A 16,764-nucleotide genomic window follows, 5' to 3' on the forward strand; every position below is an offset into this window, starting at 1 on the left:
AACCTCCTGTAACCTCTTCCACAGAAATACTCAAAGATGGGAGAAAGGTTGCTCTTTTCTCCCAAGAAATACAATACTGGCAATTAACTTGTAGTGGCCATCTTCTACTAGTTCAGCAGGATTTAGGAAAGCTGTATATATCTGATGTATAATTTGTGTTTATGTGCCAGTGTCTTTAACCAGACAACCAGATTAGGAGATTTCATTAGATAGTCATAATCATTATTTCAATACTGTTCAGATATCATAAATATGTAATAACATTACCAAACTACACATCAGTGTCTGTAGATGGATTTTATAACAACTGAAACAAAAAGAATAAACAGAACTGTAAAACACAAAGGCTATTAACAACACATACAAAATCAGATTTTAAATATATAAAAGTACTCAAATTCATTTTCAGAAATCATAAATAAAACTTTTCTTTAATACTGTTTATAGTTAATTTTGAAGTTCAGTCCTTGTTGAAGGAAATAGATAAAAATTGAGTAAGCTAGATAGTTTCCCTCCGCAGCCCCACTGCCTGATTTTAATCTAGCTTCAGATTACTTACAATATTTTCATTTGTTTTGTATATTTTACTAATAGAAAGACACATTTTAGCTGATGTCACTCCTCTAGACTGAGTCAGGGGAGAATATGTACATCTATCTTACTCTATTCAGCACGCAGAAGGCCATTGTTTTCGTGACTGGCGTTTTAGCTCATAGTATAAAAACCTTAGGAAGGAGAGAAATCCCCAGTTCTCTACTCATTCCTTTCCCCATCCCCCAAAGAACTTCATAAAGATTTTATTGTAGTACAACCAAGTTGCATTCTCATTTCATGTTCTCATGAACTTCTGTAGTTACTTGGCTGGTATTTGCTATGCATTCTCAGGATACTACATAACTAGGAAATCTGTTTCAGTTTACTAATAATCTTTTTATATTACCTAAACCCAGATACAGTTCAAAACATGAGTTGATTGCATAAAATATGGAAGGGAATTTAGAAAGATGGCAGGGTTTGGTAACTTTTTAAATTCACAACCAACTGGATTTTTAGGAGTCTCTCGTGGTTTGGGTAGTTACTTTAGTCTGCGATATACTTTCTCAAGAGAGGCAGAAAAAGCTAGTAATTTCTGAAAGATCATTCCAGAGACCAAGTTCCTTATTTTTGTCTCCACACTTCAGTGTGTTTTTAAAAACAAGTATTGCATTACATGAACAGTTAAACAGTGCATCATCTCAGAAGTATGGAGAGTAGAAAGTCACATATAGAAGTGGGTCCATTTTGCCAACTGATATGTGGAATACCTAGTCCAAAAAAAAGGAAAGATTTTTAAGAAAGTGTTGCAAAGTACCCTTCTCCTTTTTACTGCAGTTACATTTCTTTGAACATGAAGCATCTTAGATTTCAACCCATGCCCAGTCTACATGTCTCGCAACTGCTCATAAATCTGTGCCTAAATTTGAATTAGAAATTAGATTTCGCTTTAAAAAGCGCCGTACGTAGGCAGAAAATTAATTTATCCAACGTGCAGCAGTTCATTCTAAAAACAGGCAGCAGGGCCCAGGTCAGAATTCACTGACTAATGAAAAATATATCAGATGTTACCTTCTGTGGAGAAAAGAATTCTGTCAAGAAGGTTAAAAATAAGATAAGAAGCAATCAACTAGCAATGTAAAGGAAAAGTGGTCTTCATGTCAAGTTTTACCTCAGTTTCTGTTGTGTTTAGCACAGTGTTACACTTAGGTATTGGGTTGCTAGAAGGCACATGCTGTCATTCAGTCATGCAACACAAATATAAGAAATGAGTCAATCACATTTTTTCTTTATTGTTATATGCAAAGAAAGTATCAGAAATTCTTAAAAGGATAGAACAATTAGGAAAAATAAAAGTGTGAACACATACTGCACCAAGCAGAACACATTTGTTTTGATTTCTCAGTTTTGATAAAGTACTACCATTCACAGTCCCTGCCTATGTAACAGCCTTCACAGCCGCAGGATGAGGGTCACTGCAGCAGGCCCCAGTGCACTGTCCTCAACACCAACCACAGCTGAGGGAAGGAACAAGGAGGACAGCAGAGCAATGCTGTAAGGTGCATCCCGGCTTTTGCCTTTTTTTTTTTTTTTTTTTCCCCACTCAGCTGCAACAGAACAGTCTGGAAGCAATCTTTCCAGCAGCTGCTCTCATCAACAAACTGTTTATTGTAAGAAAGTGGCTGGGTCAAAGGCTAAACGTCATCCAGAACTGAAAGCATATCTTTAAAAAAAAAAAAATCACCCTGAAGCCGCCCATGCATATGGAAAAAAAAAAAAAAAAAAAAAATCACATTACATATGAAAGAGAACCATATTGCAATTGTGAAAGGCCAAAAGTCTACTTAAACAAAAACTCCTTAATTTGATGAAGCAGTATTTTATAACGTTGCACTAATTTACTGTGGCTTGTGCTGACTTTGAGGCCTGTGCAAGGTTTCTAATAAAAACAGAAGTTATTTAAAATTAAATCTGTGGTTTATGTCAAAAGAAAATAGAGATGTATTAAAAAATACTCTAAAATACTTTATTGACATTTATTTACACGGAATAAGTTTGCTCCATATTCACATACGACAAAATGAGTACTCCTCATACATTAAAAATGCATCATCAACATGTTACACAAGTTGAAAAAACAGGTTTACGTTCAGTATCAGTTTAAAAAAAATAAATCAGGTTTTATGACGCAGGTAGCAAAGGAAGATGACATACTAAATCTATGTGTATTAAATCCTTTGCAAGCAGTTGCCAAGCCAGTTTCAAACTTTATTTGAAAACTTTTGAATGCAACAGCCCATATTCAGATGTCAAACACTCTTCCAGAATTCCCAGCGCTGTCAAGAATCACTAAAGGACTGAATTTAACCACGTTTTAAATCAGGCATACTTTACAAAAAATTGTAATCACAAGTTACCATATAACTACATTTAAGCATGCGAACACACACACAAAAAAGAAAGGAACAAAGAATGTATGCATCAAAACCCCCTCATATTTAGTATAATTTAGTAACATTCATAACAAAGTTTTACACTAAAGGATACTAAAAATTACAAGACAGAATCTCATTTAGTAATTCATAGATTTTAATCTCAGAAGTTAAACAGTATATGACCACCTATGCAAGGTAAACTGGTATCATAACATAGCACAGTAATTGGGGTACATTTGCTGCAACAGACTATAAAGCTGACTTTGAGGGTAAAAGATCAATAAGAACAAGGTCTACCTTTGACATAACATCACTACATAACACTTCACAAAAATGAGTGTTGCAATGAAAGGGCTGATAAATCAGAGGACTAGTAGGTGTTGATTTATCCTACCAGAAAGAGGCGTGATAAAGTACAGTTTGACTATTTAATTCTTCATGACACCTACTTTGTAACAAAACTGTTGTTATTTTTTTTGAAGTATATAGTAAATGGACCATACCTGCAACTGTGCTAAAAATAAGTATAGAGAAACCAAGCAGAAGGAAAAAGACATTCCACTTCTGCACTAAATTCTGAACATTATGCATATTAAAGTGTTTTTTTTAATAATAATTAAAATCATGTTTAGAAGAATGAACTAAGACATAAATCTAACCCTAAATGCTGTACATGTTTCTTTTAAATTACTCTCAAAAGTATTCTGTATTGACTAGAAAAAAAAAAAAAACAGAAGAATTTTGTTCTCAGCTAATAGGGCAATAAATTAGATGCAATATATTCAGCTGGTAAAACTGGCTCTGTTAAACAGCTATCACATAATAGTATTTTTATTTGGTACTAAAACTTTTTTTTAAACTGAGGATAAAATTGTTGAAAATCTTGGAATTAGTAGTAGAATAAGTTAAGTAAATAAAACCTAAGAAAATATTTTTTCTTAGCACTGATAATACACAATTCTTAGTTTAAGGCTTTCCATCAGGCTTGTTTTGCCTTTCAGCAGGTTTATATACATGTGAGTAAATTTAGTGTTCATAAATACAAAACACTAGAACAGGAGCCAAAGATTCTCCTCTTAGCACTGCAAAGATGCATGAAACTTGAATGAGAAGATTTTAGCTGTACCTATTTTGGCCTCTTCTGAGCAAGAACTCCCAATTCTGTCACTCTGTAGGGGTTTTTGAGCTAAGGAAATGTCTGTGAAATATTAGGGTGAAACCACAACACATTTTCACAAGGACCACAACTCAGAGATTACAATACAGTTTTGTCCCTAAAGTTGTGCAGCTCATGTTCAGCATGTATCATGTATTTTATAATCCTTCCTAAAACATATTCAGGTTGACGTAACAGTTTATAAACAACAAAAAACCTAGGAAAAAAAAAATCTAAGAAAATAAGTTTCTTGGAAATTAAATGCTAGAATGGCAAGAACAGGCTTGGTATGTTATTTTATAGTATACCTACTCCAAAGATAAAAACCAGTATTAAGACAACAACTACTAACTTTCACTGTAACCAAGATCTGCTTGCTGATCAGGGATCCTAAAAAACCCCAAAACATTAGCATGACAGCATGGATTATTTAAAAAGAAAATAAACCAATGCTTTTCATTTAGTGGAGTCTATCAAAAAAGTTAAGCTTCATGCTTTGAAAATATGTTATGCACATATACAGCAATGTAAAATTTAGATATCAAATCAAGAACTCTGAAAATTAATATTATTGAGGCTTCCTTATCACAAATTAATAAATTTTTCTTACGAAACTGGGGAAAATACCATCTTCATGCCCATGTACTGTAGTGCTAGGTTGTAGAAATGAATGATCCAAGCTACATCTACAGTTATCCTAGCCACACATTTTCTAACGCATTGTAATTCTTCTCTCCCTTTTTCAGCCCTTTCAGATTTAACACTTACTTTCTTCTGCTGGGATCGAAACCTTGTTCAGAACAAAAGAGGTAATTTTTTCTCCTCAAAGGAAAAACAAGACAGTAAGCAAACCATACACTATAGCTGTAAGGGTCGTGATACCCAGGCCGCTTCAAGAACTAACTTCAGAGTCAACCTTCTTAGAGAGCAGCCATCTGAAAGCAATGCTGCAGTTGTCAGGGATAAATGGGGAAAAAACCAAATTTAATTTGTCCTTCAAAGGTGAATATACAACATACTTAACCCTCACAGGGATAAGGCCAAATGTTGATCTAGACAAACCCTTTAGCTACTCCAGGGCTGAGTTTGCTTCAGTCAAGTCATATACACCACTAGCTCGTGCTCCAAAACATCATGTTTGGTATACAGAACTTACAGTATTGCAGACATTGCAGCAGGAATCGAAGCTCCTGACCGAAATTCAGGGTTTAAGAATGACTTTGGGAAACGAGGCACTTGAAGAACCAAACGATAACAGACTCAAGACCGACGCAGTGTATGAGAAGTTGTCAACAGAAGCACATACAGTCAGGACTATTTTTGACAATGGCACATTCTTTATGCTGAGGGACTTCAGATTCCCTTGACTCGTCTCTGAGGATAACCACCTGTTTCTGTGCTTAGGGATATTTGTGCTCTATTACTGTTAAAAGAGTTGAGGGAAGACCCAATCTGTCATACAGAGTTTTGCAATATTTGTTAATGCAAAATGGTTACACTTCATGTAGAATGTAGCCCAAAGAGAACTCATTTAATTAAATCTAACCACAATGCTTGGAAACGTGCTCTTGCACTGTTTTAAGACTCAGCTGAATAGCACACCTGAAAAAGAAGATGGCTTCACTTTAGACTTTTCCCATTAAAATTTATTATTAACCCATGTAAGGAAATGTCTCAGGGAGCAGCGGTCTGAAGGGGACAACAAAATACAACATTTACTTTTTGAAAACTACACAAACAGTAAATGCTTGCTGCATAAGGGCACTAATGGCAGCCTATTTAAAATGTTAGTGACTGCAGTGCAAGCCTCAAACTTCTGACAAGGTATGAAAGCTTTTAAGTGGAGTAACAGTAGAGCTTAACATAATTTTTCATTCCAGCTCAGCAGCCAGTGAATGAAAGGGGATTCCAGTTCCCAAGGCGTATGGCTGTTATTGTGCATTTCCTAGCTCCTGACTGACCACAGAAAGTGGTAGAATTGAAACTTTTGAACCCTGTTGTAATACTAAAAAGAGCCAAGGTCTAGGCAAGGGAATCTTACAGAAATGAGGACTAAGACTAGAAGTGTAGTCTGGGTAAGATGTTGTAAAGTCAAGAACCTAACCAGAATGAAGCAAAATTTTTGAAAGACTGAAAATCAGCTCTGCACATACACACTCCAAAGATGAACTTTTAACTGATTAAATATGAAACACCTTTGTTGAAGGCCCTTAATTATTAGTCCCAAACTAGACGGTTAACTTCTAAAAACAAATTCTCTTGAGGAAAAGTTTCAGGGATTACTTCATTCAGTACTAAAATGCAAAAAAATTGTTTAAAAATGTATGTCCAGAATAGTTCCACACAAGCTAATGAACTCAAGCCACAAAGTCTGTATACTCAGTCTGTGACACCTAGTGATTAATTCATCCTTGGTTAAATAGGAACAATTTGGGTCTCTGTTTCTTGAATGTAATAGCCAGGGAAAAAGGAGACTGAGAGCAAAGCAATTATTATTTAATTTTGAGTTTAAAGTTTGATGTGTACTTTCAGTTTGTCAAGCTAGTGTAATTACACAAAATCAGGAATGTGACAGTGGCTGAGAAAATAATGTTCTACCAGCAAATTATCATATGCTACTAAGAAGAGACATCCTTGCACAGATGGAGAAATTGTTTTGTATGGAGCAGTAAGGAGAGCAATAATTGCAGAAGGTTTACTGTAGTTCAAAAATGTCTAATTTGTTATTCCTGGACTGCTAATTGGAGGCCATCATTAGACAGAGTGGATCATGTAGGATAGAAAAAAGTTTGAAAAATATTTGGAGAAGACTGAAGTCCACTCCCACCTCCAAAAGGAAATGGTTGCTGCAGAGATAACAAAACATATCCTCATCATTGCTAGCTATTCATACATACCATTCCACTAAAACACCAAATTAAACATTGTTGCTTCCCAGATGTTGCCTATGGCTAAAACAAACAGAAGCAAAAGCTTCCCATAATTGCAAGACCTGATGAACTTCTCTTTCAAATGACAAAATAACACTTAAGATAAAGGGACAGCTCTTGTCAAAAGCCACTACTGCTCAGATGGTATGAATATAAGGACAAAGCAGCAGCCATATGAATATGATAACCCCCTTTAAAACTGTACCTTTTCTCCAACAGTGGCCACAGCAGATGTACAAGAGAAGACCACCACAAGCATAAGGTAACTACCTCCTTTTCTAGCAGTCTACATCATAAGGATTTGTGAGCCAAAGAGCATACAGCTCACAGCTCCAGTGGAGTATTCTCCCATCAAAGACAAGTAATCTTTTGCACTCTGTTCAAAACATTGCTCATATCACCTACGCTCATTTAAAATAACGACTGAAGTATTCTAAAGACAAAAGTACAGCTTTAAATGTTTTCAGGTATTTCTAAGAAAACCTCAGGAAACCAAACAAGCAACTCAAATATTTATGGTAATTTGCAGCTCATACTGCTGATGGTAACTTGGGGAAAGTGTCCTTCTCTCTATAGGAAGCAAAAAATAAGAATAAGCATTTGCTTTCAGATACTATATTTTCTTTTCCATCAGCTAATACATTGTACTAATATATCAACATGTAAAATGCAGTCACAAAATGGAAAATTATTTAGATAACTTTTATCTCTGCAGCTCCTATTCCTGTCAGGTAGCTGTGGTGCATGAACTAATCATAACACCAACAACTCCATTTTGGAAAGAAAAAAAAAGTATATAATCCGGACCAGAAAAAAGCATGGATAATTGCTTATTTCATGTAATGTGTTGTAAAGTCAAAACATGTCATACATAATTTTTTATTTGAATCATGACAATTATGCATCAAAACAAAGTTATTTTTCCTTATCTTGCAAAATAATTTCAAAAATACCTCCCAAAATTAATTTGCATTGATTTTGACTACATGGAAATGTTGAGACATGCTCCCACAAAGCAGTTCTCTCCACCTTAAAATTCAGAGGATCTTAAGATGTTTTTCATCCCTAAATTTGTCTTTATACAATAGATAGAAAGCATCCAGGCACACATCTTTAAAGCAGAGATAGTGAGAGGTTTTCTCCAGCTGAACATTGCTCTTCATAATTTTTATAATGACAATGTAACTTTTTCTACTAAGGTTATGACCTACTTAATCAGTTGAAAGGTAACACAAAAAAAAAAATATGACCAATTACTGTGCTGCAAGTGTAACATCAAAAAAGATGACAAACAGAAAAAAAGGAAACATACGCATACACATTTTATCCATAACCTCCCTTCATATTTGGATCCTAGCAAATAAAAATCACCTTATCTTTATTTAGATTCTGTCTCTGAAGTTGTTAAAACATGGTATTCACTTCATAGCAAGCCTATATTGAAGAGCAAGAAGATGAGCAAAAAAATCTAGATGTGGGTTGTTTGTCCAAAGAATGTTTTGAGAATCGGCAGTCTCTGTATCCGCTTCTAAAGACTTAAGTTATTAAATGATCTATTGTTCTGTCTTCAAATCTTAGTTAAAACAAGTAGGGACAAACTGAACTAGTCTCCTCAATACTGATCCTGATAAGGCTTGGCTTTAACAATTATTTTAATTACACATTTATTCAGTTTTTACAAATTAAGAAGGATATTTTGAAGTGTTTTCAGAAGTAGTAAGTAAAATATTTCTTAAATTAATTCAAACAGTACAATTGAGTACACACTTGACAAACAATACACACTAGAAAAGGAAAGTGATTCCCAATAAAACAAGCTGTAAAAATCCAACGTTGTCCCGTATCTTACATCTTAGTTAAATGATCAGTGCAAAGTAGCACAGATTTTTATAGCTAAAATTATTAGATATGCATTATAATAACAAGCAGCTGTAGGGAATGCTGAAAAATGCAGTAATACAAGTTGTTTTCTATACAGTCAAGTCTTGCTCCTTACCTCTGCCTCTTCAGGTGTTGCCCCATTTCTCTCTCCTCCTCCTCCTATACAGTGTCTGTCTTCTCTTTCACCTGGTACCAAACTAGATCCACTAGCTCTTCCTCCTGAGGTTTTTCTCTCTCAAAAAGTTCTTACCCTCATCAGTCAAGGAGCATGCTCCAATTTACACACTAGATGAATCTCAACTCTTCTCAGGGAAGGAGTTCTTTTCCAGGGCCAGTTGTCTTCTCTGGGCCTGTGTCACTTTCATAATTTCTACTATATCATGCATTTATCAAGGAAAGGATAAAAAAAACTTTGGCTTAATTTCTAAAACTTGAGGTTGCCAATATGGCTAATGAAGTAGGATTATATACTGATTTTTAAAACATATACATATTAACACACATACACTAAACCAAGTCTGTATATATAATTACATACAGACATACTGACATACTTCAACACAGAGCTTTATCACTGTTGTAGATCCTCTAGTGTTTGCACAAGAAAATGCTGGTACAGATGAAACAGTGACCAGCTGAAACTCTTAAAATTAAATCATGGAATCCTGTGAAGCACAGCTCTGTATAATCTAACTGTAAGAATACAGGTTGCCCCTATGGACTTAAGTTACACAGCACTTTTACAGAGAATACTTTTACTGTCAGAAGAAAAATACATGTACCATTAAAACAGAAAGAACAAGATTGATTCTGATGTTTTTTTTTTTCTTCTGAAAAAGCCTTGCTTCGATATTCATGTAAATCCTGTGTAATTAGTGTCACCACAATTGCCAAGTAACTGAGTACAGTGATTTCCTAAACTGGAACACATTCCACTTGTTGTGAAGACTGACTATAACCCAAATAAAAAAGCTTTCACATAAAAGTTGTAGAAGAAACTACAGCAAACTTTCTGACTTAAGCTAACAGCTGTTCTTTAATCGGCTTTTCACTGTAAGAGCTGTATAATGTCAGCCTGATAGTCACATGCCAAATTCCATTCCCACTGCACCTGGAATTTCAGGATTTCCTCAACATGACAGAAACCCCAAATCATTTCTTGAAATGAACCGTTAAATAATATATACAACAGAATCTCTAAATCGGTCCCTTCCCTATCAACTGCTGGCACAAGTCATACTTGATAACTCTTTCTGTAGTCATCATCTTCGATGACAAACTCTGAGAATACCAAAAAGTCTTTTAAATCAATGGTAACTTTAAAGTCCCATCTTAATTTTTCCAGAACAAATGCAGCTTGATAAACTTAAACAATAAACTTTGTGTTATGGACAATTTTTTTCTGACATTATTGTGTAACTGAATTGTCAAAGAATTGTTAAGAGTCACATAAATATATTTAGAATACCTCAATGTGATAAATGTACTGTTTCAAAAACACCTGAAGTTTGCAGTTTTATATTGCTCTTCAAAAAAGATAAGGAGAAACTTCTATTTCCTCTTGGTTATGTATTTTTATTCAACTTTTCCCTTTAATTAAAATATATAATCTTATATCATCTAGACATAATTTGTTTAAAAGTAAAGAGACAAAAGAAGCACTAATTAAATTGTTAGATAACCATTGTAATGATTTCTCATTGTGGAAATGTATCGTCATTTCTGAGCAATGGTAACATGATAGCATCTCACAGGACTCCAGCTGATGCCAAGCCTGTTCTCATTTTCCCAGTCTCACTTACATAAATTAGCCACAGGCCCCACTGACAGTCAGAGAATCTCAAGTTTTTTATGTTTGGAAATACTCCACTTTTGTCAGATCTTTACCAGTGAGGTCATAGTAAATGAATCGATGCCAAATTGCCACGGATCTCCAGAGCGCTTGTCACAAGTTATGGATTCTTGCTATCTAAAATCACCCATCTGCTCAAAGGCAGTACCCTGAACCCTGACTCCAAAAGGTTTATCAGTTCAACTTCTGAGTGCTGAAACAAAATCTAAGACCAGCCACTTTAATTACAGCCTTTGCATTAAGATAGAATGTGTGCCTGTGTTAGACACAGAGCCAACATGAATTTGGATTAGTCTGACACTGTGAATTTTACTTTTTTTATTTAGATTCCTATTGCAAACTCCAAGATAAACTGAAACTAAGAAAACTCAGCCTCACACACTGGCTAGCAATGCTCTGTGCTAAATGATCTATACTCAAGAAAGGGTACTCAACCCTGAATGCTATTCTCTGTCTTTTCAGAAGTGAAAAGTTAGCAGAAGACATGAACATGAAGTTCACAAATGTTTTAAATATACATTACATAAGCCATTCTGACAGGATAATAAAATTTTCCATCTTCTGCAGTACAGAAAGAATATGCCTACTGAAGAAAGTGATTGAGAAGTATCATGCACGCTGACCTGAAGCAAGCCTTGAAACATGATAGAATACACTTCAATGAGTGGCACTTTGGTCAGATGCCAGCACATAATTTCATATCAGAGTTAACTCTACAATAAGATTAAATGCTATTCAGTACAAAAGGCATTAACTTTTAGTTCTCACAGCTGCATAAAGACCCTTTTATGGAGATTGCCATAAACAAGATATTTTCTTTCATGACTCAAAGCGTCTTGCATTTTCCAAATGATCATCAAAAAACATTTATTGAATCAATATATAGCCAAAAAGTTGTTTACAAACCATAATGCAACATAAGTATGCTATTCATTATTACATGCCTACAAATGCTATTCATGGGTGTTTAACATAAACAGTATGCTTGCTGCTATCATGCAAGAAGGAAAATATTTTTAACTAGAGAAGTGTAAAATAAAGAAAACCTTTGCCAGATTTCTCTTTCCCTCTCCCACAAATATACAGTAAATTTTCCCTGAGGATAAACGAGAGAAAAGCAAAAGGTAGCTTTAGCAACCACCAAGAATCGTTTGGCTCCACATCTAGAGTTTCCTTCATCTCTCATCAACATTTCTTAATTGAAAATGTTTTACTGTATATTGACACTACACACCATTGATTCCTGTGGAATTTAAAATGCCGTCTTAAAATTAAGAAAATATTATACAGGGCAGTCGCTGCAAACATGCAACGATATTTTAACGCAAATCTATATACAACAGAATATGTATAAAATGTTTTCCATCGCTTGCTTTTTGCTTTCCTACATGTTCTCTAAATCCAGTTCATAAGTGACCCCTAGTGGTAAGCCACCTTCCCCTCACTAAAGGAGCTGTATGAAAAGCCACAACTGCATCCAGCTTTTGAGAGCAATAGATTCACGGTGATTTTAACATAAGCCAACACTAATGCAGCTCAGGTGGGCAGGGACACTGATCAATACTGGAGTCTCATAGTGCTGGTGAATGCACTGAAAATACCTGCAGCGTGTCAGTCTTTCTTCAGTAAATAGCTCCAGGGAGAAGTCTGAAGAAACTTTCATCAGTGAATAAATTAAAAGATAATTTAGCTTTCTAATAGTTACAAGAATCAGCATGAACAAAGCTCAACTATCAATCAGATCCTGAGCTGCAACTACTGAGTTAGCACTCAGGAAAAACAATCTCCATTGAACATTAATTTTATCTCAAAAGTTAGTAAAAAACCTTTTGTAGTTTCATAGTCATTTTGCATTATGAGATTAGTTAAAAAAAGCAGAACCAGGAAAGCCTAGTTGCCTATAACTGAGTCTCATAGTTTAACTGTAAAAGCCACCATTTTTTTCTCCATGCCTTCTATGTACAGTCACTATTACTATTTCTGATATCAAGTACACCTCCTCTTCTCTCTCCTTTCTCAACAGGGCCAGCTAAGTGCTTCTCAGCAGCACAGGCAAAAATTAAGAATTAAACAACTTTTCAAGGCAAGATGTCAGTTTAATAACCATCACTGATCCAAGCAAGCTCTTTGTATTTAAAGAGAGACAAGAAAAGACACTCTTTTCAGCCTCTGGAGAGGGAGGACTGACTGCTCCTGTTACTAAGCAGTGAGGCCAGCAAGGCTTCAGCCAACAGTAGAGACCTGAAAATTCAGAGAGCATTGCTCTTCCCTGAGCTCCTCCCTTATTTGAGGGTGGGGAGATGTTAAGAGAGGAAGGAGCTAGTTCACTATCACTCGATGTTCTTTCTGGGAGAGCAGTGTGCTGCTTCCCTTGTCATGCTCTCATCACCTCTTTCAGCTGCGGGGAGGAACACAGGTGTCAGACAGCAAACCTACAGTTATCTGTTAGCGCTCGTGTCACTGCAGCTCCCCATAAGATCACCAGTTATACATAGAGCTGGTATCACTCACCACATCTACCCTCTATCTCCAAGCTCCCATACCTCAACCACCCATGACACCCCTTTCCCTTCACAGAATCGTGCTCAGGCCCTCACAAGTTCTGCCTCTTTACTACCGCTTGCCCTGTCGGCTGGGAGGGGAGCAGAAGAGGGTGGGTGTTTCTGTCAGAGCAGTGCTTAGGCAGACTGGCAGTCCCACTAGCACCTCTTTTATTGCCAAGCAAGACTCAGAGGCTGCCTTGGCATATAACTAGCTTTAAAAAGGATCCTGCCCTGGACTCTGTGTTACAAAATTTGCTACAGAAACTCAGCTTCTTTTAAGCCTTTACCTCTACCAAATATCTGTAACCCAAAAGTTGTAAAATTTCACTTAAGAACTGGCAGACCTATTAGGAAACTACACTGATAGGGGTATGCAGAATAATAGAATACTGAGGAGAAAAAAAAAGACACACTAAAATATACAGTACTTATTGCACCTGACTACAACATACTCTATGAGAAGTTTTACAAAGCTGTCCACTAAGGTACAAGAGGGGTATCACTAAACCAAGAACCAGTATCTCGGTTCCCATCCACAGATTTCATTCTCTTCCCCTTTCTATCCATCCTCTTCATGCTGCACCTACCTTCAAGTCCTGTAGTTCATCCTCCCTCTGTATGCTAGAGAGATTAAGGACATAAACAGAGGAGCACCCCTCCTTCTCAGTTACTCTATTGCGTTACCACAGATTAAGAAATTACCCTGTGCTTAGTAAACCACAGTAACTGACCATAACCATTCTCTTAGCGATTTGCAAGTGAGATGAATAAACACATCTTAAATCTCTACAGTTTATTCCACCATGCCACTGAGTTCTCTCTTCTTATAGTCAGCGCTACCATGGAGCTGGTGCCCAAAAAGCCCTACCACAGCCCAGAGGATTTAGCTAGTAAACTTCTCGCCTCTGGAAGCGGGCACAAACCGGGAATCTGCAGGGGCTCACAGCTCAGTCAGGGTGGCATTAGCTCTCAGAAGAATAGCTTTCTGCTTTCCTCCTACCAAGAGAGCTCTGAACTGTCAAAGGCGGAGACAGTCCCTATGTACCTTCATTATCTTGAGTGCTGATGGAGAAAGAAAAACAAAACAAAACAGGAGCTAATGACTGTCAAATAACTATCCCTTCTTAGATGGCCATTCCTTTCAGAACCACACACTTAAACCCCAGCAAACAGTAGAGGCTATTATTAGAATCCAGACATTGATACAAAGAGCTTTTCAATGAATGACAACAACACTGAAATAGTATTGGTTTCGACTGGTGTGACCCCTCTGGGTTTGCAAGTTTTGTTATAAAGAAACAAAAGTTAATTTGAGGAGGGGAGGGGGAAGAATACAAAACAAAAGCAATCCCATCCTCCCTTCACACACATGCAACTCAAAGCCATGCAAGCTAACAAAACTTTGAATTTATTATGGAAAAAGCCCTAAACACATGGAGTGAAATTGCAAATACTTTTTTTAATGATAGTACTTGGGTTAATTTTTATAGATGAACTCCTCAAAGTGCTTACGAGCAAAAGCATACTATCTGTCAGAACCCAAATGGTTTGCCAAATGCACTGCATTGCTTAACCAGCCTAGTAGAGGCACAGCTCTTAACAGCAAAAAAGACTTCCAAACATGGCATATATTAAATCCATTTCCCAAAAAGAATAAGGAGTTTCAGAAAATACCTATTTTTACTGGTACAGATGCATTTACACTTCTGTATCGACTTTTTTTATCCCTGAAGCAACTTTGTCATAAAAGACATTTTGATTCAAGAGACAAACTGGCAAAGCTTTCAAGTACAGACAAAGATTTCTGGCAACAATGCACTGTTCATTTCAAATAATACATATAATACATTAACAAAAGTAAAAAATGTTAGACACAAACTATTTATCAGTGATCAACAGAATCCTTTCAGATCTCTCACGTGGCATGCTTTTCATTCAACATTTTTCTCAGCTCTCAGGTTACTCTGAGCTAGAGCAAAAAGCAAATTTGCTTTCTGAAATACTTGCAAAGGGCTCTTGCTTTTTGTCCTACTGACTAAAAAAGGTATCAATGATGCTTACACTTTGAGAGTGATAGAAGAAAATAAGCAAGTCTATTCTTTTGTAGATTAAATATTTTTGGTTCACTTTTAAGCATGAAAACTTGAATAAAAGTAAGGCTTTGGAGTTTCAGTATAGCTGTCCATGAGTATAGCACTGAAAATTTTTAAAAGACTCTTAAGTTTCACAGTTAAAACTCAAGTTCTACAATACACATTAAGATGCATGGAAACATTTCAGAAACAATTGCCTCAAAATGTACCCTGAAATCTAGGTTCATTATAGTGTTAGCTGAGAGTTCAAATTTCCCATCCTCAAAGAAAGATTTATTCAGGATAAAGTAACTTCATACTCTCTTTGCTGACATAATGGACTTGGAATTTAAAAGCAGCCGATGCCATCACAAAATCAAAACTGCAGCTCAAGACATGTAAATTTGGTCTGACTGAATTCTGACTGTGCTGTAGTGTACTGAGTTATTCAAATACACAAAGTTGTCTTTGCACTGCATTACTCTTGTGAGTGCCATGTTCCGCATCTCAAAGTGTTTTTCAAAGGAAAGTTTGAAATTCACAAGGTACGTTCGATAGTACTTTTTAATTATTCTTTTTTCCTCCAATAAACAAGTTAAACCCCCCAAATTCAAGCTTCAGCCAATATGCTTGCATTATTTTTTTAATTAGTTTGTTATTCTGGAAGAATGTACTGTTCAAAAAATAAGATGGTTACTAGCTGAGCCTCAGAAATAAAGACTGAATACATTTCATCATTTGGCCACCATCCATTTGGAAGATAGTGAAAAAAGTGACTCAGCCTAACACAGCCTGAGGAGTTAGTAGTCAAGTTTAAGAGGCTTCAGATCAGCAAATCTGTGGGTGTAATATGCATCCTAATGGAAATAATCACTATTCTGATAAATCTCTCTCATTCTTCAAGGAATGAATTCTTCTTTTGAAACTAGAAGATGTTATGCTGAAACTCTCGGCAATAAAATACAATCCTAATATTTATGTCTGAAAAATTATCCTTTAAGATGGCAATATGAAAGAGTAAATATTTGAGCATTTAAAGGCAAAGCTGCAGAAAAAATCAGATCTCTATGCTTGAAGCTGCCACTGAACATATGGGTGCCAGACAACAGGCTTACAGTGAACACCATTTGTTTCAACACTTGGAGTTCACGCTGCACCATAGTGACACAGAATTTTCTTTTTACAGCAGTGTGTACAAGTCTACAGTTTGCTTAACTGCTTTACACCAGATCAAGGAAAGAGGAAAAGAAAAGGGTGCTGCATTTCAACATTAATACTTGTCTTAATATTACATTTAACACCAACAAGTTGTGCAGATTTAACTAAACTTTTAACCAGCAAGTAACCTGCCTTTCAGATTA

At 36.0% G+C, this 16,764-nt stretch overlaps 1 protein-coding gene across 1 annotated transcript in view; it reads right to left on the reverse strand.

The window, feature by feature from the left end:
- HLCS (holocarboxylase synthetase) overlaps positions 1-16,764 on the reverse strand; it is a 126,051-nt gene that overhangs the window by 87,559 nt on the left and 21,728 nt on the right. The gene's annotated exons all lie outside the window — the stretch shown is intronic.

Source organism: Athene noctua, chromosome 1 (genome assembly GCF_965140245.1).
Source record: "Athene noctua chromosome 1, bAthNoc1.hap1.1, whole genome shotgun sequence".
NCBI lineage: Eukaryota > Metazoa > Chordata > Aves > Strigiformes > Strigidae > Athene > Athene noctua.